The sequence below is a fragment of the Carcharodon carcharias genome, chromosome 31 (assembly GCF_017639515.1).
Source record: "Carcharodon carcharias isolate sCarCar2 chromosome 31, sCarCar2.pri, whole genome shotgun sequence".
Lineage (NCBI taxonomy): Eukaryota > Metazoa > Chordata > Chondrichthyes > Lamniformes > Lamnidae > Carcharodon > Carcharodon carcharias.
The window spans coordinates 6,726,918-6,744,569 of NC_054497.1; the positions used below are offsets into that span (position 1 = coordinate 6,726,918).

At 46.0% G+C, this 17,652-nt stretch overlaps 1 protein-coding gene across 4 annotated transcripts in view; it reads right to left on the reverse strand.

The window, feature by feature from the left end:
* si:ch211-51c14.1 (protein kinase C and casein kinase substrate in neurons protein 3) overlaps positions 1-17,652 on the reverse strand; it is a 57,115-nt gene that overhangs the window by 33,060 nt on the left and 6,403 nt on the right. The gene's annotated exons all lie outside the window — the stretch shown is intronic.

Here is a 17,652-nt window from a genome sequence, read left to right on the forward strand (position 1 = left end):
GCACAGGGAGAAAAAAATTCTCCCCATCTCTGTCCTAAAAGGACGACCCCTAATTTTAAAACAGTGCCCCCTAGTTCTGGACTCGCCCACAAGAGGAAACATCCTTTCCACGTCCACCTTGTCAAGACCATTAAGGATCTTGCAGCAACTTGCCAGTGCTCCTTCAACAGCAGCTCCCAAACCCGCAATGTCCAGGACAAAAGCAGCAGGTGCTTGGGGGGGGGCACCGCTGGCTGCAAGTGTCCCTGCGCACCACACACCATCCTGACTTGAAATGATGTCGCCGTTCCTTCACTGTTGCTGAGTGAAAAATCCTGGAATTCCCGCCCTAGCACTGTGGGTTTACCTGCACTATGGGAAATGGTGGTGCAGTGGTAACGTAACTGAGCTGGTAATCCAGGACCCAGGCTAATATCCTACCATCACAGCTAGTGGAATTTGAATTTAATTAATAAATTCAATTGATTAGTGAAAAAAACAATTGGAACTGAAAGCAAGCTATCACTGATAGCGCCATGAAACCATCTATCATTGATTGTTGTAAAAACCCACCTGGTTCACTAATGCCCAATAGGGAAGGAAATCTGCCATCCTTACCTGGTCTGGCCCACATGTGACTCCAAACCCACAGTAACGTGGTTGCCTCTTAACTGCCCTTTGAAATGCTCCAGCAAGTCACTCAGTTCAAGGACAATTAGGGATGGGCAACAAATGCTGGCCCTTATCAGAAAGAATTAATAAAAACATGGGCTGCAATGGTTCAGGAAGGCAGCTTATCACCACTGGGCAACAAGGGATGGGCGATAAATCCTGGACCTTGCCATCGACATACACATCCCAAATAAAATCCATCCACAGGCCTTTTTGAAGTGTGGGAATTAGATTAGATTCTAATGGCACTGGCAACCTGAGCTAAATATGGCTTTGTAATTTAATATAGGTGTGATTCAGAGCAGGTTCCCAGTTTATTATCCTGTTTCCAAAGCCCCAAAGCGAGAATAAATGCTGCCAGTAATTGTCTTCTGGCTTCACCTCAGAGGTTATTCACAATGTAGAACAATTCTCCCCTAGATTTTCATGAAATGAGTGCAATCCTGGGGCTGCGATGATCCCTTGGCAGATTAGAAAGAAAAATAAACTTTTTAAAGCACCTTGTCACATCCTCAGGATGTCCTGTAAGGAAAAAAAAACTGCTTCCACTGGCAGTAGGGTCAGTAACTAGAGGAAACAGATTTAAAATAACGGGCAAAAGAACCAAGAGAGGAGAGCGGGAGAATCATTTTTTTTAAATTAAACACAGCAGGTTGTTATCATCTGGAACACACTGCCTGAAAGGCAGCCGGAAGCAGATTCAGGAGTGACTTTCAAAAGGAAATTGGGTAAATAGCTGAAAAGGATAAAGTTGCAGGGACATGGGGAATGAACGGGGGTTGGGGGTGGGGGGGGTGCGTTGGTGGTGGGGAGGGTGGTACTGGGTGGGGTGGGGGAAGCTGGGAGAAGGGACATGATGCCAGACAATTGAAGAGCTAATAACAACCAAACTCGAACGACGTGCCGGTAGCAAGCAGCAGAATTCAGCAGTGACTCCAGCTGATTTAGAAATGGCATAATTTAGTGAGAAATTATTGATGTGGTCCACATATCCACATGATCAACAAGCCAATGTGTTTTATCGTGGTTAGTTTTCATGGGTTAGTTTTTTCAAAATGGGTTTTATACTGTCACATGTCTAACTGTCTTCAGTTCCGAAGAAGAGTCATATGGACTGGAAACGTTAACTCTGTTTCTCTCTCCACAGATGCTGCCAGACCTGCTGAGTTTTTACAGCATTCTCTTTCAGATTCCCAGCATCTGAGGTATTGTGCTTTTATTTTAGCGTAACAATGCCCTACTCCAAAATAGAATTTTTAAAAAATTCTTTCATGGGTTTAGAGTATGACTGGCGAAATCATCATTTATTGCCCATCCCTAATTGCCCTTGAGAAGGTGTTGGTGCTGTAAGTTGAGTAATTGTCACCTTGGCTGATTGTGGAAATCTTGCTCCTGAGTCAGCAAGTTGTGAGTATAAGCAGCACCATCTCCTCCCAAAACCCCTTACTGGACCTGAGCACTTCACTTGGATATAACACTAACCCAAGCCCGCCTGCTTCCACCATTTAAAGGATAGGAAATTCTCCCAGGTCCTAACCAGCATTCAGGCCTCAATCACTTCTCCTCGAGTGCTCCGCCTGTAAGGCACAATCCACAGCTCCATAGCCGGTAAGGCAAGGAGGCAGTTCCCAAATCCACCCCAGCCAGAATGGGGGTCAAACCCCATGCTGTTGGTACTGAACTGATCTACACCAGCCAACTGGCACCCCCTCCCCAAGTAGTCCGGGTTTGCCCGTGACAACACACACCTTTACATGCATGTTGATGTAGCCTGGAGTTATGGATAGTGATGGTGGAGGCTCCAATTACTTTCCATGGCTGATCAGGAACCTCTGCCACTCTTACCACCTGCCATTGGTGTGTGTTGAAAGGATTTACAAATTGTTACTCAACCTGTTTGGCCACGTTATGAATGCACCTGGAGTGGATCTTGAACCCGGAGCTTCTGGCTCAAAGGCAGGGACACTGCACCACAAGACCTCCACAATGCCTCAACTAACACCACGAGAAAGTAGATTGTCTGGTCCATCTCATTTGCTATTTCTGGGACCTTGCTGTGCACACAGGCTGCCATGTTTGCCCACACTACACTTCAAAGATAATTAATTGACTATGAAGTGCGTTGGGGTGTCCTGAGGATACGAGAAGTGCAAGTCCTTTCTCTCCCTTGACTGTTGACCCTGAAGGTTCAGCGAAGGGTGTCGAGGTGCTCAACCTAGTGCGATAATCAGCTCTGTCTCACTCTTTAAAACAGTTTGTTGCTTTTGGCTGGATAAGTTACAGCAAGTCACTCAAATTTGACCAAAGGGAAATGCATTTCTCTAAACCTAAGGCTCCAAAACATCAATGCCACTCTCTTTTCTTGTGTGTTCTAAGAGTCTGAGAAACCCAGAATGGTTTGAGTTGCCCTTGATGTTTAGTCGTGTTTCTCATTAAATAGTTTATATACTCATTATGTGCTCAAAGTACCCATTTATCCAAACACGCCCCACTTACTGGTTATAGTATCACTGCTGTTGAAGGCTGGACACACCAGATAGAAAGGCTAATGGTACATTGGCATTTATTGCTAAAGGGTTGTGGTACAAGAATAAAGAAGACTTTTGCTGCAATTGTACAGGGCTTTGGTGAGACCACAGCCAGGGTACTCTATAGTTTTGGTCTCCATACTTAAGGAAGGATGTACTTGGCTTGGAGAAGGTATAGTGAATGTTCATTGGATTAATTCCTGGGATGAGAAGATTGTCCCTTGAGGAGAGGTTGAGTTGGCTGGGCCCATACTCTCTGGCGTTTTGAAGAATGAGAGGTAATCTGATCCTGAGAGGGCTTGACACGGTAAATGCGGAGAGGCATCTCCTGGAGAGCCTAGAATTACAGGGCATAGTCTCAGGATAATGGGTTGGCCATTTAGGACTGAGATGAGGAGAAATTTCTTCACTCAGAGGGTTATGACTCTTTGGAATTCTCTAATCTGATGATTGGTACGTTATTCTACCATTTTTTTCTTATTTTGCTTGTAACGATTGTAAAGTTTGCCTCAATTTGGCCCTAGGCTGTGCTGGGAGTAAATTTTTAAATTGAATTGAAATACCGCTGAGGGGTGTGGATGCTCAGTCATTGAGGGTATTTACTGTTGAAATTGACAGATTTTTGGAGTCTAAGAGAATCAGGGGTATGGAAAAGTGGAGTTGAGTTCAAAGATCAATCACAATCTCATATTAAATGGTGGAGCAGGGTCAGAGAGCTGTATGGTCTATTCCTCTTATTCTTATGTTCTTAGATGAACTCAGTTGGGATGGTAGATGGGCCAAGTCAAGACTTGAAGATGGTGGACATTGGCACAAACAACTGGGAGACAGTCACTGACGGCTGTGGACTTTGGAGACTGACTTTTCGGAGGGATGCTGGAAGAAGCGAGGAGATACGGAAAGCTCAGCTAGCTGAGCCCAGAGCAAACAGGGGCTGCTAAATCATGCACCTTCTCAGTACACTGTCTTCCTCTGCAGCAAATGCGGCAGAGACTGCCCTGCCAGAGCGGGGCCCCTGAGCCATGCCAGGAGATGTTGACCACAAGAGTTGACCACCAAGGCACAAAACATCATCCCACGAGACAGAAGGCTGCCGAATAAAGAATGAAAATGGGCCAACACAATTAGCCCATGGATTAAGGAAGGGACAAATCAGCCAGGATTCCTGCTCCTTATTAACTATTCAGTAACATCCCCGCACTACTTCTGGAAAGGTGCCGGTGTATGAATATTGGATAAGAACAAGACTGGGGTAAGGCTGCAATGATCTCCATTGTTCAATAGGCTGCTGATGCTATGTTGACTGAAACGAAAGATGAGATAAGATGGGATGAGCTACTTATTCTAAAGCAATGTAGACAGGCAACTAGATCAAGGTTTATGAAAATAATGAAAGGGTTGGATAACGGGCCTGTTGACAGATTATTCTGACTTGACAGATTGATGAGGATCTAAGGACATGAGTTTAGATTATTTAAGTGTAGGAATAGACTGGATGTTGGGCTGTTCTTATCTTAGAGAGCAGTGAGCTCCTATTGCTGGCTAGAGCAATAGGTGCAGACTCTCTGTAACTGATTCCTGACTGGGGTAGAGTTCAGATGGTGAGCGGGGTAGACTTGATTGACTAGCTGATCTTTCCCTGCCAGTTATTTTCATGTTGATAGAGCTACCTCTATCCCAGAGAGCTGCTGCTGAACATGGAACATTATCATCTTCAGCACATGGGGGCTGGATAGAGGGCGAGAAAGTTGAGGATGGCGGGGGGATAACAGAGTTAGGATTTGAACCACAAATTTGATGCTCCCCACCCTGCAACTTTAATTAAGGAGGCACATGGGTGACACACCCTTTTTGAGCCATCAACACACCACACAGGAATGCAGAGAAGTATTTAATGTGTTTCGGAATGTCACGTTGATATACTATCCCTATCTTTACTTCAGGCTGATGTTGGCTTTGTGTGTTTAGCAGATAGCTACAAATAGCTGGGGCCTCTTGTCTTTCAACTATCGATACTGAGGGCACAAACTACTTATTACCAGACACAGATCATCATCCCAGCAACACAGCTCCTGCACCATCTTCCCACATTGCCAGTTGAACAGTCAGTAGAAATTCTGCTCTTAAACCCTTTGCTCTGGATACTGAATGACTGAAAGGCTTGTGGAATGACTCTGCTTCTGATTGCTCCATGGTGACATGGCTGAGGTTGTGCACCTGGTGTGTGAAGGATGGACTTGTACCCCCGTGCTCTATTTGAGTTCTGTACTGTCCTGTAATGAAGAGGGTAAGAGTATTAAGGGGTTATGGAACCAAGGTGGGTAGATGGAGCCAAGATATAGATCGACCATAATTGAATTGAATGGCAGAAAGCCTCAAAGGGATGAATGGCCCTCCCCCGACGGTCTAAGTGGCTAAATGCACCAACCAGTGATGTGCCAAAGCCACAGCGTAGGAAGACCCATGTGCTGAGTAAACTAGTGTCATCCGGGTGATGCTCAGGAGGCTGACATACCAGCTTATCTGGGCTGGATCTGAAGAAATAAGCCAGGCATTTCTTCTCATCTTTACCTATCCTGCAACTCCTGCAGGAAAGCACATGTGTGTACGGTGAAGTGGGATCAGTCTCAGGTGAAATGTCCAGTCTCTAACTGCGTGGAACCTGCCAGCACTCACTGCAGGCTGAAGATTGGCCTCGTGGATGAGATAACAGTAAACCATATACCCAAGGAAATCATATCCTGTACCCTGCACCTCATGCCCCAAAATGAGTCAGCACTTGCATATTTTTAAAATTCTTTCATGAGATGTGGGTTTCGCTGTCTAGGCCAACATTCATTACCCATCCCTAATTGCCCTTCAGAAGGTGGTGGTGAACTGCCTTCTAGAACCTCTGCAGTCCATGTTGTATAGGTACACCCACAGTGCTATTAGGTAAGGAGTTCCAGGATATTGACCCAGTGATAGTGAAGGAATGGCGACATAGTTCCAAATCAGAATGGTGTGTGACTTCACAGTATCTTCACAGTGCAGAAGGAGGCCATTTGGCCCATTGAGTCTGCACTGGCTCTCTGAAAGAGCACTCCACCCAGTCCCACTCCCCTGCCTTATCCCCATAATTTTGCACATTCTCTCTTTTCAGGTAGCAATCCAATTCCTTTTTGAATACCTCGATCGAACCTGCCTCCACCACTCTTTCAGGAAGTTTGTTCCAGGCTCCAACCACCCTCTGGGTGAAGAAATTCTTCCTCACATCACATTTACTCCTTTTGCCAATTATTTTGAATCTTGGAGGGGAACTTGCAGGTGGTGGTGTTCCCATGCATCTGCTGCCCTTGTCCTTCTAGGTGGTAGAGGTCGTGGGTTTGGAAGGTGCAGTTGAAGGAGCCTTGACGAGATGCTGTGCTTCAGTGATGAATACAGTGAAGGTTTAAGCTGGTGGATGGGGTGCCAATCAAGGGGGCTGCTTTGTCCTAGATGGTGTGTACCTTCTTGAGTGTTGCTGGAGCTGCACTCATCCAGGCAAGTGGAGAATGTTCCATCACACTCCTGACATGTGCCATGTAGATGGTGGACAGGCTTTGTGGAATCAGGAGGCGAGTTACACACCACAGAGTTCAACCTGTGCCCTGTTCTTGTAGTCACAGGAGCTATATGGCTGGGATAGTTAACACGCAGGCAATCCCCCCACCCCCACCTCCACCTACCCCACAGGATGTTGATGGTGGGGAATGCAGCAAAGGTAATTCCATTGAATGTCAAGGGGAGATGGTTAGATTCTCTCTTGCTGGAGATGGCCATTGCCTGGTAGTTGTGTCAAGATAGTAACAATAATAAGCATTTCTTTCCCTAGGCATAGAGTTAGCCCATGTGTTACTGGGGCAGAATGTACATATGTGATGTCGATTGATCACCAGTAGCTTTGCACAGAGCCGGTCAGGTATGGTCTTCAGCTGAAGTAGGATATAAGGTCAGGGGTTAATTGGACCAGACAGACCAAAATGGAATGATACAGCACTGAGGGAGGTCACGCAGTTCGCCGAGCCTGGACTAGTGATTTGAAAGGGCTATCCAATTAGTCCCACTGCCCTGCTCCTTCCCACAGCCCTGGGAATTTTTCCTTAATTAATTATCTTCAATGTATTAGAAAGCTCACATCTGTGAGAAGTTCCAGGCAACTGTATCCATCATAAGTTGTTGTGTTATGGTGGAAACAATGAGTCACACTGTAATTACACCCTCCCACCCCATTGGAAGCACTGACACTGGTGGACGGTGTAATGTACCCTGAAAATTTCGCTGAGGCTAAACAGATAATCGGTTTATTGATAAATCCTCGTGGCAGCAGGTGCTGAGTTGTCATGCCAGTAAAAATAAAACGAGTAATCATAATTTATCACAAAGCTATAGGCAATCATTAAAATAAAAATAAAGTATAAAATAATAGGCTAGTGCAATTATGAGCATTTCAGTATAGAAATGACTACAATATGTTGCAAAATGCAGGTTAATTTCCAAAATAAAAATGAAAGGCCTACTCTGCATTTTGCATTAAAGTCCATAGATCATATGTTGTCGGTTGAGTTTGTTAAATTCTCAATCGATTACATCGTGCTTCCATTGTAAACAACAGCTTGCCTTTATGTAGCGCCTGTAATGCAAAACATTACAAGTGAGGTAGAATTTGAGGGAGGGAGTGTTGGCGATCAGGAGGGATTGGGATCGGAAGGAACACTCCTCCTTTCACATTCAGGTAATTAAATGTAAAGTGAAGTGCTGTATGGATTGCAGCAACTGCCAGGGCCCACTCTCCGAGTGTTGTTCATGTTGGTTTAATCTGAGATCACTAATCCTACAGTGGGGGCCTCAAACGGCGATAGGCCTTAATTTTCAGATGCAAAGGCGGCATTTTTCCTAATACAACAATCGGCGCACTTCCATCCGGAAATTTGAGACTTAGTAGGCCACGTAGTGCCCAAATAAAGGCCAAATATAGAGACCAGTAACTTGCGGAAGAAAAGCCTTTTGGAACAATTAAACATTCTGAGCAGCCAGCAGGGCTCTGGCACATGTATAGATTCCAGCAAACAGATCCCAAATACACAGCCAACCGTCCTGAGCCAAGGAGCTGTTAATGCAACACAGCAGCTGCTCCAGTGCACCCCACCCTGTGACATTGCGTGCTAGGCAACGGGAAAATCTGGCTGGAGACAGCTTGATGGCATCTACTAGCTTAGAGCAGGAATGCCTGAGCACATCGGCCCTGAACCCGTGTTATCAGGGAAATATTCCTGGTAAGACTGTTTAGTCTCAGTGAAATTTTCTGCCTCCTAAACGTATCCTACCAAGCAGCGAGGGCAATGTTTCACTTGACCAGCGGTAAATGCTGTAACTCCATTTTCTGAAGGGACTGACCATTTCTGGCACTTCACCAAAGGACCCATTTCTCAGGAGCTCGCAAGACATTGAGGGACCAGAATTTTTTTCCTCTTCAACACACCGGCGTGTTAGAGCTCGGTGGAACCTGTCCCGAGATCAGACTGCCCTTGATTTTCTGTTTTTTATGGGTCGGACATTGAGAGCATCCGGCGCTTGATGTTAAGATGAGGGCTTCTATCCAGCCCCAAATAACTATACCCTGGCGTTGAAGAGGACAATCTATCCCTCGGCATCGCTAGTCCCCAGTCTAATCGCAGGGCCACTTACCACCCTCACCCCAGTGGCCATGGTTCCTTTGAGATGATGAACGGTAAAGGTTCACCTCTCGGACAGCATAGACTGAATTTTGCAGCACTGCTGGGGCTGAGATGGCAAACGGGAGGGGCTGTAATACTGGGCACTATGGCCAGCAGCTCGCCGAACTGGGACCGTCCTGGATGGCGTGGAAGGCTCGGCTTGCGGCCAATAATTGGCGATGGGGCGAGACGGTCAAGTGGAGATGGGCTCTACTCCAACGTTTACGTGGGGGTGTATGGACCCCGCCTCCAGTGGGAATGGATAAAATTCAGCACCCATGAGTCCGAGAATCTGCATTATAGTATTATAGGGACCAGCTGGGGCTCAAGTGGTTGGCACTTTCTCTCCTCATTGTGGGTTCAAGTCCCACTCCAGAGACTTGAGCTCATGATCCAGGCCAACACTCCCAGTGCAGTACCTGGGGAGAGCTGCACTGTTTCAGGTGCCATCTTTTGGATCAAATATTAAACCGAGACCACATCTGGTAGGCAGGCATGAAAGATCCCGCAGCTCTCTTTCAAAGAAAAGCAGGGGAGTTCTCCCTGATGTCCTGGCCAATATTTATCTCTCAAAAATAACCATCAAAAAAAAGATTTTATGATCATCTCAATTCTGTCGGATCTTGCTGTGCACATATTGGCTGTAGTGTTTACTACATTACAACAATGACTACACTTCAGGAAAGGACTTCATTGGCTGGAGAACGCGATACAAAAGCAAGTATCTTTTTCTTTGTAGCTCTATTTTGACCCATGCTCCTTTTAAGCACAGCCAGCAACAGTGATAAGACTAGGCAAATGATGGACAGGACCCCAAGAATATCCAGTGACAGGACACTCACGCAAAGATAATAGCTGCTCCATGATCATTCTTTTAACTACTTATACATCACCGGTTACAAACACCCATTACAAGATCATACATGTGTGAATTTGAGACTAGATTGAATTGGTCTTGTTTATCAGTGTGCAGCAAAAGGTCGGGGGTTCAAAGGCCATCTCGGAGGTCCACCACCGCCCCCCCCCCATGCCACTGTGCTCCTGAGGAAAGCTCCTAGCAGGAGGTGCTTCCGACCAATTCGATATATCACCGCCCCAGTGATGAGTTTTGGCACAACGGACAGCCAGAACTTTAGAAGCAGATTCTCCCAAGGGCTAAACAAGAGGCTGCAACCTCTGGCACGATACAATAAAAAGTATGGTCCATTCCACAGAATGGGCAGGTAGTGAGGAATAATCACCAGGTGGCTCAGGAATTCCTTGTGTCCCACTGAGCCATGCAGCACTCTCCATGCCCAAGGCCCCAGGACAGCACTGGATGGTCAAACTGGTGGGAGGCTGCTGTTGCCAGGTTTAACAGCATTCTGCTCACTGGCTACTGCATGAAGTCGCTTGTGACGTGGCTGACTGACTGACATTTATCATGCGCTGTCCCCCCCCCACCACCTCCTGAACTTGGAATGGCTTTGCACCATAACCGCTGAGCTACTGAGCTACCACACTGCATGTGTTTTCAATCAGACACTATTGTATCCTAATGGACCCAGTTGGAGCTTTTTGAAAATGATACTGATTAGAAGCAGACTCTCAAAGCCACAAGAATACCTCCTGAGCCAAGGCAGACAAAGCAGGGCTTCAAATTACAACGAATATGAGCCACTCTGCCAAAAACAAACAACCTTTACACTCCTGATGCAGAGATTGGGAAGCAAGGTAACACCAACAACTTACGTTAAAAGTGCTAGATGAATGCAATAAAACATCTCAAGGTGTGCCGCAGGAACGTTATAAAACTACATATCTCCTTTTGCGGTTTGGTACCTTGTTAGGTCAGATTGTTCAAAGAGGTAGGATTTAAGGAGTGTCTTTAAAGGAGGATCAAGAGGGGGAGGTGGCAAAGCGCCCTGGAATTCCAAAGCTTAGGGCCCTGGCAACTGAAGGCGTGACCACTAATGGTGGAGTGGTTGAAATCAGGGATGCTGAAGAGGCCAGAATTAGAGAAGTGCAGATAACAAGATAAATATAGATGTTAGGCCATTCAGCTACTCTTCCCATTCAGCTACTCTTGATGGCATCCAGCTGTTTCCTTGATAATCCTGGGGCCTTGCCTCCAACAGTCTGTCAGAACGCCCTTTCTATATATTAATCCTTCATCATGTGCAGAACTTCCTCATATCCATGCTAAATGTGCCACTTAATTGTTTTAGCCCAAGCCCCCATATTTCGCTCTCGTTATTTAGTTTTGTGTCATTTTAAGGATTTACCTCTATCCCATACTGCTTACTGCCTTCCATACCTTTATAAAATCACCCCCTCCCACCCCCAGATATCTCCTTGCAAGCTAGAGAATCGTGGAATGCAACTATCTGCAAAATCAACTCAGCCAGTCCCACTCCCCCGCCCTCGCCTCGTAGCTCTGCAAATGTTTTCTCTACAGGTACTTATCCAATTCCCTTTAGAAATTCCCATTGAATCTGCCTCCAGGCAGTGCTTTCTGGACCTGTAGAATGTGTAAAGAAGTTTTTCCTGTAAACCTAAGTTTCTCCAGGTTTCCCTTATTACTCGGACCTTGTGACATCAACCATCATCTTTATGGCTCTTCTCTGAAATGCCTCCAATGTTTGACTTTCTTATCTATGTCCCAGCAACCAGAACCAGACACAACACCTAGTCTGACTAGAAGACTAATAGATCTGCAGTTACTCAATGGAGGTCTTGTGGAGCAGTAATAGTGTCCTTACCTGTGGGCCAGATGCTTGGGGTTCAGGCTGCACTCCAGGCTGTGGAAGGTGTGTTCATAACCTGGCCAAACAGGCTGATTATCTGCCTGTAAATCCTTCCAATATGCCTGACGGCAGGCGGTAAGAGTGGGAGAGTTCCCTGGTCAGCCATCCAGCAGAAGGTAATGGCAAACCACTGCAGTACTTTGCCAAGTGCAATCATGGACCAATCCAATGGAAGTCCATGGTCACCAATGCCCTCTTAGAGCCTGGTACCTGGAGGAGGAGGAGTTACTTAATATGAACACTGTTGTTCTGTTTCCTAGTGTTCATTGGCTGGACAGAGTAGATAGGGAGTAACTGTTCCTGCTCGTAAAAGGATTGAGAATGAGAGGGGACAGATTTAAAGTGATTTGCAAAAGAAGCAAATGTGATGCGGGAAAAACTTTTTCACACAGCGGTGGATCGGTTCTGGAATGCACTGCCTGGAGGTGTGGCAGAGGCAGGTTCGATCGAGGCATTCAAGAGGGCATTAAATGATTATTTAAATAGAAACAATGTCTAGGGGTTATTGGGAAAAGGCAGGAGAATGGCGCTAAGTCATAATGCTCATCTGGGGAGCCGGTACAGACACAACAGGCCGAATGGCCTCTTTTTGCATCATAACCAATTCGGTGATTTCCTCATAATCATGGTCAATGATTCACAATCTCCTCCTTAGTCTCTCTTAATAAGTAACAACAGCATTTATCTAGCGCCTCTAAAAGCATAGAGATAGGAATCCGAGCAAAATTCTGTACCCACCCTAGCCCTGTTTTAGCTAAGCTGGTGTCCACCGGAACTGTTGCACCGGCAAGGTCAGCACCAACTGGAAATCAAGCCTTGGATCCTTTAGCTTTGAACGTTTCAATACTGTGCCAAGCTTATTCACCAAAGCAGAAGGAGAATAGTATTGGGCTTGAATTAATGCATTCATACAGGCTTGTTAGTTGGGTGCAGTTGTGTAACGACTACACTGATTGACTAGCAACTCAGAAGTTGTCTCACAGAATCACACAGTGCAGGAGAGGCCCTTCCGCCCATCGAGTCTGCACCGACACGTGAGAAACACCTAACCTACCTAATCCCATTTACCAGCACTTGGCCCATAGCCTTGAATGTTATGACGTGCCAAGTGCTCGTCCAGGTACTTTTTAAAGGATGTGAGGCAACCCGCCTCCACCACCCTCCCAGGTAGCGCATTCCAGACCGTCACAACCCTCTGGGTAAAAATGCTTTTCCTCACATCCCCCCATAAACCTCCTGCCCCTCACCTTGAACTTATGCCCTCTTGTGACTGACCCTTCAACTAAGGGGAACAGCTGCTCCCTATCCACCCTGTCCATGCCCCTCATAATCTTGTATACCTCGATCAGGTCACCCCCCAGTCTTCTCTGCTCCAACGAAAACTGTCTGAGCCAGAAGGAGGTTCAAGTTCTGCTCTAGAAGTTCGATCACAAAACCCATACTGAGGGAGTGCTGCACTGTTGGAAGTGCCATCCTTTGAGTGAGATGTTAAACCGAGGCTCTGTTGGCACTGCTGGGAGGTGTGGTGGGGGGGGTGGGGTGGGGCGGTGGGGGTGGGACGTGAAAAATCCCATGGCACTATTTCGAAAAAGAGTAGGGAAGTTCTCCACCGTGTCCTGGCCAACATTTATCCCTCAACCATGCCATGAAAACATTATCTCCTCACTGTCATATTGCCGTCTGGGAAGCTTGGTGCGCACAAGTTGACTGCCCTGTTTTCATACACGACACAAGTGACAATACGTCAAAAAGTATTTCATTAGTTGTAAAGTGCTTTGGAACCTCCTGAGGTTATGAAAAGTATAGATACAAGTCTTTCTTTATGAGTTTAAGGCCTACCATGGCATGTTTGTCTAATCGACGTAATGAGTAGAGTTGTAATTGAGTTATAATCATTTATGGCTAACAACAAAAAATTGATGATAGCTAGTTGTTGGGATGACTAGAATAGGGAACCTGCCATCCCTACCTGGTCTGGTCTATAACTGACTCTAGTCCGCACTAAGTAATTCACTCTTAATGCTCCCTGACGTAAGCCATTCAATTGGTTAAAACAAACAGTGCTAAAACCCTTCAACATCTTCTCAAGCCAACTGGGAGAGACAAAGGTCGTGAACTGGCCAATGTCACCCACATCCGGGGAACAGAAATCCTGAAAAAGTGCCAATGACTGACTAGTGTAGAATTGAAGGTTTCGACTATGTTGTGGTGCTTACGGAAGAGCACCTTTAGGCTTTGCACCTGTCACAGTGTCTTTGTGCTTGTGTGAAGTTGTTAGCCAGTGGCTGGCCTTTAGACTCCCTAAAGCAAGTGAGCTAGGATAAGCTGTGACCTGTTTCAGTGCTTAATTGCTTCTTTCAGATTCCTCACAAACAGCTTCTAGGAAGTGCCTCTCTGTTTACATTAGTAAATAGTGTTTCGTAGGTCTGCAGTTCTGCTGCCAGGATAAGGAAGACTGGATTTGTGGTGCAAACACAGTGGGCCACCTTATAAACACTGGCCTCCCCAGTGCCTTTAGTTAACACCTCAAGTGGTCCTAGCCCTATATGGCTGCCTCTAGTGACAAATTCTGGATTAAAAAGAAGAACTTGTATTTCTATAATGCCTTTCATGGCCTCAGGATGTCCCAAAGTACTTTACACCCAATATAAGTTGATTTCAAGTTAGTCAATGTTGCAAAGTAGAAAACGTGCCACCCAATTTGTACACAGCAAACTCCCAGAAACTGCAACGGGTTAACGACAAGATAATCTCGGTTTTTTTTATGTGGTTGGTTTAGGGATAAATAATTGGCCAGGAGATTGGGGAGAACCTCCTTGCTATTCTTCGAAATAGTGCCGGGGGATCTTTTATGACCACCTGAGAGGGCAGACAGAGCATTGGTTTAACATCTCATCCAAAAGACAGCCCTTCCAGCAGGGAAATAAAGGCCATTTTATGGGCGCAGGGAGTAAGTTCATTCTGCTCATATCCTGTTTTGCAATATCACATTGAAATCTTGTCACACAAGATGGATAGGATAAGGAAGGCCATGAGCTCACCCATCCCTAGCACTGATCCCCCACCACCTCCTGCATTCAATAATTCAAGAGGGTTTCCGCTCTCTCTGATCTACCCAGAAGTCTATTCCAAGCGCTTGTCGCTCTTCCTCTGAAGAGCTTCCTGACATCAGTCCAAAGCACAATACTTGGCAACCCAAACAATCCCAGTGTCAGAGTCAGGGATTTAGCAGAAAACTTGATCTAATGCTGCTCAGAGGTTTCAAGCAGAGAAAGGAATAAGCCAGTCGATCATTGATTTCTTACAAGCTGCTGGCTTTATTTTGGCCAAGAACAGGAACGCAGTATCAACAATTGTCCTATTTCCAATGGCATATTGGAGCTGAATTTTTTCTGTTGATTGAGATTGCTGAACCCAGCAATTATGCAGCAACCCCCCGCCCCCCCCCCCCCGCCACCCCCCCCCTCCCCCCCCACCCCCACCCCCCACCCCCCACCGCACCCACGCCCTACCCAACCTTCAACTTGAACTGATTTCGGATGGATTTTCTCTGATCTTGCTATTTGCCTCTTGTTGTTCAAAGTCTTTACCCTATTCTCTCTCTGCACTGGTCTCGCGCTCCTCTGATTTCACATTGATTTTGCTCACAGATTGCCACTTATTTTCTCTGATTGCACTGATTTTGTTTTCAATTCATGCTGATTTCACTCCATTCTTGATTTTACAATGCTTTTCCCGTCAGATGTGACACCAGCGCATTCTAATCCCACCAATTTTTGCGGTTCTCGTTGATTTTGGCACAGTTTTGTTCTGATATTTAGGGTATGATGGTGTGGTTATGTTATTGCACTAGTAACCCTGAGGCCTGGACTAATGATCTGCAGACGTGGGTTCAAATCCCACCAAGGCAGCTATGGGAATTTACATTCAATTGATTAAATAAATCTGAAATAAAATGCTACTCTCAGTAATGGTGATTGTGAAGCTACTGAACTGTCATAAAAGCCCAACTGGTTCACTAATGTTCTTTAGGGAAGGAAATCTGCTGGTCTTGCCTAGATGTGACTCTAGAATAATAAGGTTGACTTTAACTGCCCTCTGAAATGGCCTAGCAAACTACTGGGTTGCACAAAGATGCTACACTTGCAGCCACATCCCATGACTGAATAATTTTTTTTTAACTTAATGCCACTTTTTAATTCTTTCATGGGATGTGGGCATTGCTGGCTAGGCCAGCATTTTTATTGCCCATCCCTAATTGCCCTTGAGAAGGTGGTGGTGAGCCACCTTCTTGAGTCCATGTGGTGTAGGTACACCCCCAGTGCTGTTAGGGAGGGAATTCCAGTATTTTAACCCAGCAACGGAAGTGCAAAATGTTTTAGTTGACGGGCAATATAATCGGCACAGGCTTGGAGGGCCGAAGGGCCTGTTCCTGTGCTGTACTTTTCTTTGTTCTTTGTTCTTTGTTCAACAATGAAGGAATGGCGATATATTTCCAAGTCAGGATGATATGTGACTTGGAGGGGAACTTGCAGGTGGTGGTGTTCCCATGTATCTGCTGCCCTTGTCCTTCTAGGTGGTAGTGGTCGCAGGTTTGGAAAGTGCTGTCTAAGGAGCCTTGATGACTTGCGGCAGTGCATCTTGTAGATGAAACACACTGCTGTTTCTGTGTGTCAGTGGTGGAGGGAGTGAATGTTTGTGGATGTGGTGCCAATCAAGCGGGCTACTTTGTCCTGGATGGCATTGAGCTTTTTGAGTGTTGGAGCTGCACTCATTCAGGCAAGTGGAGAGTAACTAAGAGTTTAACTCTGGGACACTGTATTGACACAGTCTGGAATCTCGCTGAAGTGAATGGAGGAGAGGGGATGAGAGGACGGGAAGGTTTAGTGTTTAGCTGAACTCATATGCTGATTTATCTGGCATAGATCTACATATCAGCTGTTGGAATTACGAAACTGAAGCAGAAAGTGCCAGAGATATTTGAGGGAAAAGACTAAATTGACATTTCAGATCTAACCCTGAATTGGTGCTGATGCTTTTTACAGTCATGTGGTCTGCCAACAATCACTGCACACGCTCACTTATAAACCAATGAAGGATCTCCACCCAAAACAATGACCCATTTTATTTCAGACACTGACTTGCTGTGGATTTTCTGTTTTCATTTCCTGCTCTCCTTCCAGCCCTGTAATAAGAGGCTGTATATTTTTTGCGCTTACCACAGCCCTGGATGCCAATAAAAACTGGCTTGGAACTAAATCTGCTTTGATGAAGAATATTCCCCCTCACGCACCCCCCCCCCCACCCCCTCCCCCTCGTGTTGCTGCAATGCTACTAATCAGTTCAGGGCAGGGGCTAGAAATTAAACCTTATAGGAGATTCCTGGGTTAATTCTTGGCCCAAGTTCTAAAACATAAACACTTACGATTGAAATGAAGAACTACACTCAAAAGTTTCCAGTGTCCAATAAATGCTGCCAAGTGTAATTTTGTGTTGCACCCCAGTTTTCTCCCCTCCCAAGGCTCGATATCACATTGTGAGCCTGAGCCACACTCTGTCTAAACCCATCGCATCATCCAGTGCAGCAGCTAATTTCGGCAGAGGTGGAACAACGTAATCTTGGCTTCAAAACTGACAACGTAGACCAGGGGCTGTGGGAGGCTTGGAGACTGACTTTTTTTTTTTGCTCTTGCCAGTGAAAAGGCCCTGGTTCCACGCTGGCCTACATCTCCAAGCGGCACTGACAGCCTTCCCAATATCTCACCCAGCTGGCCACTGCCTGAGTGTTAAGCAGCCGGCGTTGGATATCTACACTGGTGGCAAAGGACTTCACAGCAAGACCTGACCCTTTCCTCGCCCATTGTCCACATCCTTTCACTGGACAAGTGATCCGCATTGAGCAACAGATGGGGAATAGAACCTGAGACCCTCTGACCTCATTGTTGAACACTA